Here is a 15,303-nt window from a genome sequence, read left to right as displayed (position 1 = left end):
CCACTAAGTTCACCCAGTGTTTGCTAGTATAATGGCTTAGTTATAATGAGTTTGAGTGTGCAATGCAGGCAGACGTGCTGCAAATATCTGTGCACTAGTGGGACTATACAGAAGTCCAATAGCCACGTTTAGGATGCCACTAGTTTCACTCAGTGTTTGCTAGTATAATGGCTTAGTAACAATGAGTTTGAGTGTGCAATGCAGGCAGACGTGCTGCAAATATCTTTGCACTAGTGGGACTATACAGAAGTCCAATAGCCACGTTTAGGATGCCACTAGGTTCACTCAGTGTTTGCTAGTATAATAGCTTAGCTACAATGAGTTTGAGTGTGCAGTGCAGGCAGACGTGCTGCAAATATCTTTGCACTAGTGGGACTATACAGAAGTCCAATAGCCACGTTTAGGATGCCACTAAGTTCACTCAGTGTTTGCTAGTATAATGGCTTAGTAACAATGAGTTTGAGTGTGCAATGCAGGCAGACGTGCTGCAAATATCTTTGCACTAGTGGGACTATACAGAAGTCCAATAGCCACGTTTAGGATGCCACTAGGTTCACTCAGTGTTTGCTAGTATAATGGCTTAGTAACAATGAGTTTGAGTGTGCAATGCAGGCAGACGTGCTGCAAATATCTGTGCAGTAGTGGGACTATACAGAAGTCCAATAGCCACGTTTAGGATGCCACTAGGTTCACTCAGTGTTTGCTAGTATAATGGCTTAGTAACAATGAGTTTGAGTGTGCAATGCAGGCAGACGTGCTGTAAATATCTTTGCACTAGTGGGACTATACAGAAGTCCAATAGCCACGTTTAGGATGCCACTAGTTTCACTCAGTGTTTGCTAGTATAATGGCTTAGTAACTATGAGTTTGAGTGTGCAATGCAGGCAGACGTGCTGCAAATATCTTTGCACTAGTGGGACTATACAGAAGTCCAATAGCCACGTTTAGGATGCCACTAAGTTCACTCAGTGTTTGCTAGTATAATGGCTTAGTTATAATGAGTTTGAGTGTGCAATGCAGGCAGACGTGCTGCAAATATCTTTGCACTAGTGGGTTATACAGAAGTCCAATAGCCACGTTTAGGATGCCACTAGGTTCACTCAGTGTTTGCTAGTATAATGGCTTAGTAACAATGAGTTTGAGTGTGCAATGCAGGCAGACGTGCTGCAAATATCTTTGCACTAGTGGGACTATACAGAAGTCCAATAGCCACGTTTAGGATGCCACTAGGTTCACTCAGTGTTTGCTAGTATAATGGCTTAGCTACAATGAGTTTGGGTGTGCAATGCAGGCAGACGTGCTGCAAATATCTTTGCACTTGTGGGACTATACAGAAGTCCAATAGCCACGTTTAGGATGCCACTAAGTTCACTCAGTGTTTGCTAGTATAATGGCTTAGTAACAATGAGTTTGAGTGTGCAATGCAGGCAGACGTGCTTGCAAATATCTGTGCACTAGTGGGACTATACAGAAGTCCAATAGCCACGTTTAGGATGCCACTAAGTTCACTCAGTGTTTGCTAGTATAATGGCTTAGTTATAATGAGTTTGAGTGTGCAATGCAGGCAGACGTGCTGCAAATATCTTTGCACTAGTGGGACTATACAGAAGTCCAATAGCCACGTTTAGGATGCCACTAGGTTCACTCAGTGTTTGCTAGTATAATGGCTTGGCTACAATGAGTTTGAGTGTGCAATGCAGGCAGACGTGCTGCAAATATCTGTGCACTACTGGGACTATACAGAAGTCCAATAGCCACGTTTAGGATGCCACTAAGTTCACTCAGTGTTTGCTAGTATAATGGCTTAGTAACAATGAGTTTGAGTGTGCAATGCAGGCAGACGTGCTGCAAATATCTGTGCACTAGTGGGACTATACAGAAGTCCAATTGCCACGTTTAGGATGCCACTAAGTTCACTCAGTGTTTGCTAGTATAATGGCTTAGTTATAATGAGTTTGAGTGTGCAATGCAGGCAGACGTGCTGCAAATATCTTTGCACTAGTGGGACTATACAGAAGTCCAATAGCCACGTTTAGGATGCCACTAGGTTCACTCAGTGTTTGCTAGTATAATGGCTTAGTAACAATGAGTTTGAGTGTGCAATGCAGGCAGACGTGCTGCAAATATCTTTGCACTAGTGGGACTATACAGAAGTCCAATAGCCACGTTTAGGATGCCACTAAGTTCACTCAGTGTTTGCTAGTATAATGGCTTAGTTATAATGAGTTTGAGTGTGCAATGCAGGCAGACGTGCTGCAAATATCTTTGCACTAGTGGGACTATACAGAAGTCCAATAGCCACGTTTAGGATGCCACTAGGTTCACTCAGTGTTTGCTAGTATAATGGCTTAGTAACAATGAGTTGGAGTGTGCAATGCAGGCAGACGTGCTGCAAATATCTTTGCACTAGTGGGACTATACAGAAGTCCAATAGCCACGTTTAGGATGCCACTAAGTTCACTCAGTGTTTGCTAGTATAATGGCTTAGTTATAATGAGTTTGAGTGTGCAATGCAGGCAGACGTGCTGCAAATATCTTTGCACTAGTGGGACTATACAGAAGTCCAATAGCCACGTTTAGGATGCCACTAGGTTCACTCAGTGTTTGCTAGTATAATGGCTTAGCTACAATGAGTTTGGGTGTGCAATGCAGGCAGACGTGCTGCAAATATCTTTGCACTTGTGGGACTATACAGAAGTCCAATAGCCACGTTTAGGATGCCACTAAGTTCACTCAGTGTTTGCTAGTATAATGGCTTAGTAACAATGAGTTTGAGTGTGCAATGCAGGCAGACGTGCTTGCAAATATCTGTGCACTAGTGGGACTATACAGAAGTCCAATAGCCACGTTTAGGATGCCACTAAGTTCACTCAGTGTTTGCTAGTATAATGGCTTAGTTATAATGAGTTTGAGTGTGCAATGCAGGCAGACGTGCTGCAAATATCTTTGCACTAGTGGGACTATACAGAAGTCCAATAGCCACGTTTAGGATGCCACTAGGTTCACTCAGTGTTTGCTAGTATAATGGCTTGGCTACAATGAGTTTGAGTGTGCAATGCAGGCAGACGTGCTGCAAATATCTGTGCACTACTGGGACTATACAGAAGTCCAATAGCCACGTTTAGGATGCCACTAAGTTCACTCAGTGTTTGCTAGTATAATGGCTTAGTAACAATGAGTTGGAGTGTGCAAAGGTCAGGAGGGTACAGTGGCAGGGTTGTGGGTCTCTGGGTAGAGGAAAGGAAGCCTGCCTTTCTATCCCTCCTAATGGGGAAATGTAGCGAGGAAATCCCTGACCTTAGCTACACAGACGCTGTCATCTTGTGTAGCTGTTAAACTCTGTTTTCACGGACCTGTCACCTATGGCTCTGACCCTGCCGGTATGAGCCCTTAAAAGGACTGATAGAAAGTGCTATGCCTATGCTGTCCAGCGCTGTGTATGGAGCGTATACAGCTGTATCGGCGATAGGAGCTGCGCCAGTGATGTCTGACACCAAGGACGCAGAAGGCAGATAATGGCGTGCTGGAGGAAAATGTCCGTTTTTATAATGCAGGGACATGTGACATGGACATCCTATCACACATGCCGTTGCTTCTCTGGCTAAAAGTCCACTTAGCTGTGTGTGTGTCTGGGATTGGCTGACATGCTGGCCCTCCCCACTACATGCGCGCGCTTAGGGAAGGAAGACAAGGAAAAAAAAAAAATGGCGATCGCCATTATCCATACAGCAGTGATCTGAACGCGCTGTTCCCGCACACTATACACTGAAATGTCATAATAGTGTGAGTCACAGAGTGACTTACACTATTACAGCGGAAAGCCAGCTAGGAAATTGGCTGTTTTTTTTGCTGCTAGAACCGTTCTCGAATGTATCTAGAACTATCGAGCTTTTATCAAAAAGCTCGAGTTCTAGTTCGATCTAGAACAGCCCCCAAAATCACTCGAGCCACGAACTGGAGAACCACGAACCACGAACCGCGCTCAACTCTAGTTATTGGCAGCCCATAGCTGCCAATAAGTCCTAGATTAATCATGTCAGGCGTCTCCCCGAGATGCCTTCCATGATTAATCTGTAAATTACAGTAAATAAACACACGCTCCCGAACAATCCTTTATTAGAAAAAAAAAACACTAACAAATTGCCTTGTTCACCAATTTTATAAGCCCGAAAAAGCCCTCCATGTCCGGCGTAATCCAGGATGGTCCAGCATCGCTTCCAGCTCTGCTGCATGGAGGTGACCGGAGCTGCAGAAGACACAGCCGCTCCTGTCAGCTCCACGCAGCTAATGAAGGGAATAGCGCGATCAGCTTAGCTGTCACTGAGGTTACCCGCTGTCACTGGATACAGCGGTGGCCGCGGGTAACCTCAGTGACAGCTCAGCTGATCGCGCGGCTGTCTTCATTAGCTGCGTGGAGGTGACAGGAGCGGCGGTGTCTTCTGCAGCTCCGGTCACCTTCATGCACAGCTGTTCCTCGCCACGCTGGTGATCGGGGAGCGGTAAGTATGAGAGAGGCTGCTCACTTCAGTCACTCGGGGGATTAGTGGTCACTGGTGAATCCTTCACAGGTGACCGCTAATCAGTACGCGGCACACAGACAGAGCCGCGGCATGACAATGAAGTCGGGTGAAGTTCACCCGAGTTCATTCTCATTGCGCAACTTTGTCTGCTGTCAGCCGACATGTATCAACGACATTGTGCAACACACAAACGGACATTCCACACAGACATTCCACGTACACATACACGGGCATTTTAAACATAAACATGGACATTTTACACGTATACACGGCTCGCATATGCCATCACACGGATGCCATACGTACCGGAGAAACGCCCCAAAAAACCGGAACACGGACCTGAAAACGGACCGTGTCACACAGACTTTTTTTTGCGGAAGTGTGTTTTAGGCCTTAGAGGCATGATACCTGTGTTTTGTAGACCATATTTAAGAAGGTGCTCTGGTTAGATGAAACCAAAGTAAGTTTTTGGGCTAAATGTAAAACACGTAGTGGCAGAATACTAATACTGCACATTACCCTCAGAACACCAACCCTAGTGTCAAACATGGTGATGGCAACATCATGCTGTGGGGATGCTTTTCTTCAGCAGTGACAGGGAAGCCAGTCAGAGTTGATGGGAAAATGGTTGAAGCTAAATACAGGACGATCCTGGAGAAAAATCTGTTAGAGGCTGCAAATGACTTCACACTGGGGCGTAACTTCACCTTCCAGCAGGACAATCATCCTAAACAGACTGCCAGAAATACAATGGAATAGTTTAGGATTAAAGCTTATTCAGGTGTTTGGATGGCCCAGTCAAGGCTTAGACCTAAATCCCATTGAGAATCTGTGACAAGATTTGAATATTGGTGTTGACAGATGCCGCCATCCAATCTCACGGAGCTAGTTATCATTTGCTAAAAGGAATAGGAAAAAAAATTCAGCCTCAACATGTGCACAGCTGGTAGACACATGGGCCAAAAGACTTGTATTAGTAATTGACGAGTACTATTATATATGTGGCCCCCCTACCCAGTCAGGCACCACTGAGTACTGCACCCATGCTGGGACAGTACTTCCAGTTAATCCTAAGGGCCAGAACGAGGTGTGTACGCACAGACACATAACAACCAGGTCTCCCACACCTTTAGAGGGGACCCTTGGGTAGTCTCCAGAGGGGGCTAGCTTTCAAATCTTTTCAAGAGGTGTAGCGGAGGGGCTGGAAGCTAAAGTTCAGAGGCTGTCAGGAAGAGTGGAGAGCCAGTCTGGTAGTGGAGCGTGGCGGTCACGAGGTGATACGCGCGCGGCCACTAGTAAGACCCTGCACGGGGTTGTAACCGTTGGCAGGGGAGAACGGTCACCTGGTCAGTCAGAGAGAAGTGTCCAGGGTAACTAGGCATGTACGGGGTATAGGTCCCTAGAGCAGACTCCAGTTTAACTATCTGCTAAACCTGCCAGTGAGGAGAACTACAAGTACCTCACCAACCTCACAGAGTCCGAGCCTCAGCAGCAACGCAGGGACCCATAAGGAGACAGAGTCTGAAGCCATCTCACCTGGTCTACGCTGCCGGCAAACGGGCCAAACACAGAGGAGAAAAGGCAGTTGTGACTCCCTGGATAGATCCCTATGGTATTTCAAGTCACGGGGTTATCCGAACACAAGAGTGCTAGGAAGGCGAACTAACAGGTTACCCTCAGACTGGCCCGAAGGAACCCTGGTCTTACCTGGTTAACCACAGCAACACCCGGGACAGCTCACAGCAACACCAGAAGTAAGTAAAAAACAGTTAAAAGACTTTTGGACTCAGTCTGTGTTATTCCGAGACCCACTACCCTGCACACCTGAGCCCCTGGGGCCTGCCTCACTCACGGGAGGCTACATCATCTGGCTGCAGACCCCATCAACCCCAGACGCTCATAAAAATCTGCAGCGGCAGTCATTCACATCCCTGACCTAAAACCGTGAGTGGCGTCACGACATATGCAAAACTAACAGTACCTGTTGCCATATTGAAGAAACCCTGTGGCGTCCCTGAAGAGGCTCAGCATCCCTGGGGTGACACATATACAATTAGTTTGCGGTTCTAAAGTGAAAAAATGTGGAAAAGTTGAAGGGATATGAATACTTTTTCAAGACATTGTAGTTATTTATATTAGCTCGATACAATAAAGGAAGAGATGGGACCCTTGATATATGGACACAATGACTGTTTATAAACATAGAATATAGTATAGCTACCTAGGTCCAGAAAGAATCAAAGAGTTCCAAAAACAGAATCTGACAAGATAATATGATTAACCACCAATAGAAATTTAAACCAAGCAATTATAATTAAAAGGGTAACCTTTATTAGCAAAATGAATATAAAAACACATCAATCAAAAATGGAACCGCCCAGGTGACGGATGAAATATAAACACATGGGGGTACGGCACCTGTGGTGACTAATAACACCACTATATACCACATAAATAAGTAAAAAATATATCATATATATATATATATATATATATATATATATATATATATATATATATATATATATGCCTGTTTGTCAGTGAATAACACAGCCAAAAAGAGATACAAGTGTATCAGGACATGAAAATTTTACAAAAAGTAATAAGGAGTAAAGAGGCAGTGTAGTTAAGACTTAAACATCATGCATCATATCATCATATTACCAGATAGAACAAGTGGTATCAGTGCAGCAACCCCCACCAACACTGACGCGCGTTTCGCAGCTCGTGTGCTTCGTCACTCTTGGCGAAGCACACGAGCTGCGAAACGCGCATCAGTGTTGGTGGGGGTTGCTGCACTGATACCACTTGTTCTATCTGGTAATATGATGATATGATGCATGATGTTTAAGTCTTAACTACACTGCCTCTTTACTCCTTATTACTTTTTGTAAAATTTTCACGTCCTGATACACTTGTATCTCTTTTTGGCTGTGTTATTCACTGACAAACATGCATATATATATGATATTCCCTTTACTTATTTATGTGGTATATAGTGGTGTTCTTGGTCACCACAGGTGCCGTACCCCCACGTGTTTATGTTTCATCCGTCACCTGGGCGGTTCCATTTTTGATTGATGTGTTTTTATATTCATTTTGCTAATAAAGGTTACCCTTTTAATTATAATTGCTTGCTTTAAATTTCTATTGGTGGTTATGTCGCGGGCGGGGAGGAGGGTGTCAGCACACCGCGCTCACCCCTTCTGCTCGGGTCCGGCAGTTGCTCCTGGTGGCTCGAGCTGCGGGCCGGATCCCGGGGTGTCTCGAGCGACACTCCTCGCCCGTGAGTGAAAGGGGGGGGTGTTTGTTGGGATTATAGTTCGTGACGCCACCCACGGTTGTGGTGATGGCACCACCGCTGCTCAGTGTGGGGGTCCCGGGGATGGTGATGGGAGCAGCCAGGTGTTGTATTGCCCCTCCGTGGGTAGGGGTTGGTGATCCCGGGGCCCGGTGAAGAGATGTGAAGTGTAGGACCTGGAGGGCGCAGGGAAGCGGGGGCAGCGCTGTGCCTTGCGGCACTGTGGTACTCACTCAGCCTGAGACACGGACACAGTTTGTACGGTAAACCAACGGCTGGTAGGACGGTCCCACAGACGGTTGCACCTGCACTCCCGGTAGGTGACGGTGACGTCTCTCTTCCTTGCACCTGTTTGACTGATGGTAGCGGTGGATTCCCTCCGGTTACCCGCTCCCCGACTGCAATCTGGGCCGGAGGAGCTCTACACTTTGCCCGCAGGCGCTGGCCCTGGGGAAACTAGTGCCTTGGCGGTGGCGGTGTCTCCCCGGTAATGGTCGGGCTGTTGCCGTCAATCGGGACTTTGTTGCTGGGGGATCTGCGTCCCCTTCGCTGACGGATTCGGCAAATTGGGCGACTCCTAGCCTTGCCGGGGTCCGAGAGGCCCCTGCCCTGGTGCTGACTGTCCTTCGGAACACTGCTCCAGACCACCGGGCACACAGCCAACGGGGTCCTTCCAGGAACTTCCAAACGGTCCCCCTCCGGACAGTCACCGCCGTCGCTGACCTTGCTGTTCTAGCCCTACACACAGCTGGGCTCTCAGGCTCTGTGCACTCTCTGCGCTCTCTCCACTTCTTGCTTTCCTCCTTTTCCACTTTCCTTTCCTCACTTTCACTTCTGGTTGTTTACTCTAGCCCTTCACTGGACTTCACTCTTCCCCTGCCCGGGGCTATCTGCTGTTCACTCCCTCATGTCCCTGACTCGACTGCCTGGTTACTTCCTGCCTCCAGAGTTGTGAGCTCCTTGGTGGGCGGAGCCAACCGCCTGGCCCACCCCCTGGTGTGCATCACAGACTCCTGGAGGAAGGCAACAAGGATTTCTGGTTAGCAGGTGTGCCTACCTGGAGTGTGGGGTGTAGTGGTGTTGTTATCTGTGTCCCCTGGCTTGCCCAGGGTGACACATTCCCCCTTAGCAAAATGCAGACCGTCCGCGGGCTGCCGTCCTACACCGGTTTTATTTTTCTGTAAAAAGGGGATAACAGGTTAAACATAACATAAGCATTTTCAATCAACTCTTCCCAAGACGGGAGGCACATTTTACTTTTAACGTTTCAACGGTGTACGGTCACGGTTTCCGCTCTCTCCCACCCAAGCAACCTGGCCCTGATGCTGCCCCTAAAACCCAGGCAGCACCCCTTGACCCACAGTCCAGCACAAGTCACCTTGAGCGGGATCTGTCCTTCCCTCCAGAGGGTAGCCACCGGTCCCTTTGGTGGCTGGGCCCTGGCCTGCTCTGCTCAGGGCCCTCCCTCCAACCTGCCTCTCCGGAGGCGGCATTGCGGAAACGGTAACGGTACCCAACATATTTACAAGCCACTAACGTTTGTGGTTGCCCTGCAGAGTTCACGGGCTTGTCCATGGATAGTTCCCATGCAATTTTAAACTTTAAACGGTCCCCACGGGGACAACGGTGCCGGCTCCAGCCGGTTGCAAATCAACAAAATAAATCAGGTGACTTCTCGGGTAATCATTTTCATCTTTCAAAACTTTCAACAAACTTTCAAACAAACAAAGTGCTGGTCCCAACGGGGACGGTGTTGCGGGCCTCCATTGCCCTACTCCGGTTCCTCTAGTGCTAAGGCGGACCCATCCTCTGCCACCAACATCTCAAACATGCACTGACATGCCTGCTGTGACAGAGGTACCCGGTACCCATTTCCACCGGTACGCGGAGTATGATAAACCACAGGGTCCCCCACATAGCGGGAACGCTCAATTGCTCCTTCAGCCGCAACAGCGGGCCCGGAGCTGGGGCAGGAGTCATCATTTCTTGTTCCTGCGTCAGGCGGGTTGCCGCCAGCTGCCGCAGCCTCCTGGTCTCCAGCATCCACCACTTCATCCCCATCTGCAGTAACATGGAGCAGCAGAGTAGGCGAGCTTATGTTGAGGCGCCCCATCAGTGACGGCAAGGGCGATGCATAGGCCGAGACTAGGCCGGGCCCCTCAGCCGCAGCGGCCGGTCCAGGTAGGACATAGGGACGTGGGTCACCAGTCGGTTCTGCTACATCTATTCCCCTTTCGCCCATCGGGGCAGTTGTAATCAGCTCCTCCACCTCGTTGGTCCACTGCTCCAGCATCCGAAAGATCTGATCCTGCTGACGTTGGTGGAATTGTATCACCCGAGCCTTCATCCAAGCCACAGTCCCGGGCTCAGGGTCTGGCACAGTCTCTACTGGGACTTCAGGCACCACGCTGTTAAGGGGCCGTGGTTCTAGCGGTTCCCCTTGGTGCACTTCAGGGCCGTCTTGAATGTCTGCAGCCGGCTGGTCCGCCGAAGCGGCTGGGCAGGGTATCGCTACCGATGGGACAGGTAGCGGGCCTAATGGCGGGGCGGCAGCAGCTATTACGGATAGTGGGGAGAGAGGCAGGGTGAGCGGAAGCCGGCCGGGCCCCTCAGCCGCAGCGGCCGATCCTTCAGGAATACAGGGGCGTGGGTCGCTTACCCGCTCCTCCAAATCCTCTTCTGCCTCGCGTCTCCACATAGCAGCCACCACGTCCGCCATGTCGGTCTCCCACTCCTCCAGGAGGAGTTGCATATGAGCCTGCAGACGGTTACTCAGCGGGACGGTCCGGTCCCTCAACCACGTCGCCGTGCCGGGCGCGGGGGCTTCCTCGTTGGGAGTTGGGTCGTACATTTTGGCCAGCGTGCCTTCCAGGAACCCAGTCAGTCTGCAGAGTCCTGGCGTCTCTGCTTGTATAGCCGCAGCTACATGCGGCCAGCCTCCATCGCGTCCCCCTTAGCTCTTTCCGGCCCCTCCTCTCTCGGGGCGGGGTTTTGGCCTTCGCGCCTCTACTGCTCGAGAAGACGCTCGAGCGGGAACTTTTCGCGCCAAAGATGGCGGCTTCTGAAATTTTTCTGCCGGATACCTCCGGCGGTAACAAGGCGCACCTCTACCAGACGGCAGAGCGGTAAGATCCTGTTCGTGACGCCAAGTTGTCGCGGGCGGGGAGGAGGGTGTCAGCACACCGCGCTCACCCCTTCTGCTCGGGTCCGGCAGTTGCTCCTGGTGGCTCGAGCTGCGGGCCGGATCCCGGGGTGTCTCGAGCGACACTCCTCGCCCGTGAGTGAAAGGGGGGGGTGTTTGTTGGGATTATAGTTCGTGACGCCACCCACGGTTGTGGTGATGGCACCACCGCTGCTCAGTGTGGGGGTCCCGGGGATGGTGATGGGAGCAGCCAGGTGTTGTATTGCCCCTCCGTGGGTAGGGGTTGGTGATCCCGGGGCCCGGTGAAGAGATGTGAAGTGTAGGACCTGGAGGGCGCAGGGAAGCGGGGGCAGCGCTGTGCCTTGCGGCACTGTGGTACTCACTCAGCCTGAGACACGGACACAGTTTGTACGGTAAACCAACGGCTGGTAGGACGGTCCCACAGACGGTTGCACCTGCACTCCCGGTAGGTGACGGTGACGTCTCTCTTCCTTGCACCTGTTTGACTGATGGTAGCGGTGGATTCCCTCCGGTTACCCGCTCCCCGACTGCAATCTGGGCCGGAGGAGCTCTACACTTTGCCCGCAGGCGCTGGCCCTGGGGAAACTAGTGCCTTGGCGGTGGCGGTGTCTCCCCGGTAATGGTCGGGCTGTTGCCGTCAATCGGGACTTTGTTGCTGGGGGATCTGCGTCCCCTTCGCTGACGGATTCGGCAAATTGGGCGACTCCTAGCCTTGCCGGGGTCCGAGAGGCCCCTGCCCTGGTGCTGACTGTCCTTCGGAACACTGCTCCAGACCACCGGGCACACAGCCAACGGGGTCCTTCCAGGAACTTCCAAACGGTCCCCCTCCGGACAGTCACCGCCGTCGCTGACCTTGCTGTTCTAGCCCTACACACAGCTGGGCTCTCAGGCTCTGTGCACTCTCTGCGCTCTCTCCACTTCTTGCTTTCCTCCTTTTCCACTTTCCTTTCCTCACTTTCACTTCTGGTTGTTTACTCTAGCCCTTCACTGGACTTCACTCTTCCCCTGCCCGGGGCTATCTGCTGTTCACTCCCTCATGTCCCTGACTCGACTGCCTGGTTACTTCCTGCCTCCAGAGTTGTGAGCTCCTTGGTGGGCGGAGCCAACCGCCTGGCCCACCCCCTGGTGTGCATCACAGACTCCTGGAGGAAGGCAACAAGGATTTCTGGTTAGCAGGTGTGCCTACCTGGAGTGTGGGGTGTAGTGGTGTTGTTATCTGTGTCCCCTGGCTTGCCCAGGGCGACACAGTTATTTTGTCATACAAGCAAAGCCCCTGATTAGTTTTGTGGCATTGGTGTCAAGATAATATGATTGCTGACATTACTGGAAATAGCAACAGAAGAAAGCACTGACTGGCCAGACTACTTCTCAACAAATAGTTGAAGTCTGGAATAGTCCAAACACTACAAACGAGCAAATAATCATTTATATCATCTCAATACAGAAAAGGAACAGATGAGACCATTCATGACTGTATAAACTATCCACCTAGGTCAAAAATCCAAAAGTGGAATCAGACATAGGATATAAAAGATAAAGTGATGACAGTACTACAAATAAACGAAGAACTATTTCTGAACTGATATGAACAAAAGTCCAAACATTATGTGAGCACATGCAACTAAAAGAAGATACAAAAACAAGAGAAAACAAAAGTAAACCACCTGTATGTATCTCATACAAAGCAAGCACAGTCAATATATATGAACTCGCATTTTGGAAAGATATACCTAAGCTCTCAGAAAGGAAAGCCAATAAAAAAATAATAGCTGCAGAGGAAAATATTAAACCCATATGTGACAATAAAACATGGACAATTATAGAGCTACCAGGTGAAAGGCCACAGACTGTAAATGGACTTTAAAAATAAAATACATTACAGATGGCACAGCTGAGCGATGCAAATCAAGAATGGTTGGTCAAAGGATATTCCCAAAAATGTGGAGATGACTATGATGAGAGAATTGGTCCAGTAGTCAAAGCATTCCTGCATGGTAATTTATCTGAAGACATTTACAAGGATCAAGGACCAGGATTATAGGATAAAGAAAGACCAAATCTGAATGTATAGACAGTACAGTAGTGGCTTCCATATCTCAATGCGTAAAACTCCAAACCTTCCTGCACCCAATCACATACTATTAACATTTTAACATGGATTTTGTCCAATTAAGCTGCATGCTCGTGCTACGGCAATTGCATGGTAGCAATAGAAAATTTTGATGTAAACTGAATAAAATATAAATGCAACACTTTTGTTTTTGCTCCCATTTTTCATGAGCTGAACTCTAAAATCTAAGACTTTTTTTATGTACACAAAAAGTTTTTTCTCTCAAATATTGTTCACAGATTTGTCTAAATCTGTGTTAGTGAGCACTTCTTCTTTGCCGAGATAATCCATCCACCTCATAGTTGTGCCATAACAAGATGCTGATTAGACAGCATGATTATTGCACAGCTGTGCCTTAGGCTGGCCACAATAGAAGGCCACTCTAAAATGTGCAGTTTTTTCATACAGCACAATGCAACAGATGTCTTACGTTTTGAGGGGGCGTGCAGTTGACATGCTGACTGCAGAAATGTCCACCATAGCTATTGCCTGTGAATTGAATGTTCATTTTTCTACCATAAGCCATGTAAAAAGGCGTTTCAGAGACTTTAGAAGTACATCCAACAGACCTCACAACAGGCAGACCAAGTGTATCCACACCAGCTCAGGACCTCAATATCCAGCATCTTCACCTCCTACATCATCTGATAAAATTCATTCGGATAGCTGCTGCAACAAACGTTTTGCATAACCAAAGAATTTCTTCTCAAACTGTCAAAAAACATGTCAGTGAATGTTGTCTTCATCGAGTTCTCCATCTGACTGCAGTTCGTCCTCATTACCGACTTCAGTGAGCAAATGCTCACATTCTATGGCATCTTGCATGTTGGCAAGGTGTTCTCTTCATGGATAAACCTTGGTTTTCACAGTATAGGGCAGATGGCAGGCTGCGTGTATGGTGTCGTGTGATGAGCAGTTAGCTGATATCAACATTGTGAATCAAGTGGTCAATGGTGAATGTGAGATTATGATATGGGCAAGCGTATGTTATAACCAGCGAACACAGGTACATTAAATTGATGTAATTTTGAATGCACAGAGATACTGTGACGAGATCCTGAGGCCCATTGTTGTGTAATTCATCCCCAACCATCACTTCATGTTTCAGCATGAGAATCACAGACCCATGTTGCAAGGATGTGTACACAATTCCTGGAAGCTGAAAACATCCCATTTCTTGCATGGCCAGAATACTCACCAGTCATGTCATCCATTGAGCATGTTTGGGATGCTCTTGATTGGCGTGTATGACTGCGTGTTCAAGTTCTTGCCAATATCCAGCAACTTTGCACAGCCATTGAAGAGGAGCGCAATAATATTACACAACAACCTGATGAACACTATGCAAAGGAGATGTTGTTAGGGCCAGGTGGATGGGCAGACCCGGGAGGTGGATCCACTGGGCCGAACTCCCCGATGAGGAAAGGAGTCCGGTAGCCGGAGCACTATAGGTAGCAGAACAGTCCGCGCACAAGAGCACAATGGAGAAGTCCCTGGAACCACGGGGTCACTGATGGTGATCCGGGTGACGGAGCTCAGGTTCGGAAGCCGGGATGATGTCAGGCGGGGTCCGGAACCGTTGGAGCGAGATGACGGGTCACCGCAGGGAACAGAGATGGTGCGGACTGTCAGGATGGCAGATAGGCAGCGTTCGGGGTTCGGGATACGGCAGGACCGGTTGGCAATGCAGGATCGGCTCTAGAAGAGAGAGAGGTAAGTATCTCACAGGAACACAAGGAGACCTGACTCCTAGCTTGGGAAACACGAAGATCAGGCCCTGCCCCCTTGGACATTGCACCCCTTTATACCCCGTACCTGTGTGCTTCATTTCCTGTCAGTGGACACTGGCCCTTTAAGAAAGGGTCAGTGACCGCGCGCGCGCCCTAATGCACATGCGCGCGGCCCGGGTGCCAGAAGCCAGGGCAGGAAGCTGAGAGGAGGATGCAGCAGAGCCGGGCTGGGGCTGGGAAGCCGACGGGCGCCGGGAGCGGGGACCAGGAGGCCTGGGAAGCGCGGGCGATGGAGGCTGGAGAGCGGGGAGCGTGGCAGGTAAGCCGGGAAGCGGAGCAGAGGACCCGGGGAGCGTGACAGTACCCCCCCCACGCCCCCCTCCCCGCAACCGGGACAGGAAGGCACGGATCAGAGGAGTACCCACATTCTCTCTGGGCTCCCAGGACCTATCCTCAGGACCATACGCAGCCCAGTCCAC

Source organism: Anomaloglossus baeobatrachus, chromosome 2 (genome assembly GCF_048569485.1).
Source record: "Anomaloglossus baeobatrachus isolate aAnoBae1 chromosome 2, aAnoBae1.hap1, whole genome shotgun sequence".
Lineage (NCBI taxonomy): Eukaryota > Metazoa > Chordata > Amphibia > Anura > Aromobatidae > Anomaloglossus > Anomaloglossus baeobatrachus.
This window is presented reverse-complemented; position numbering follows the sequence as displayed.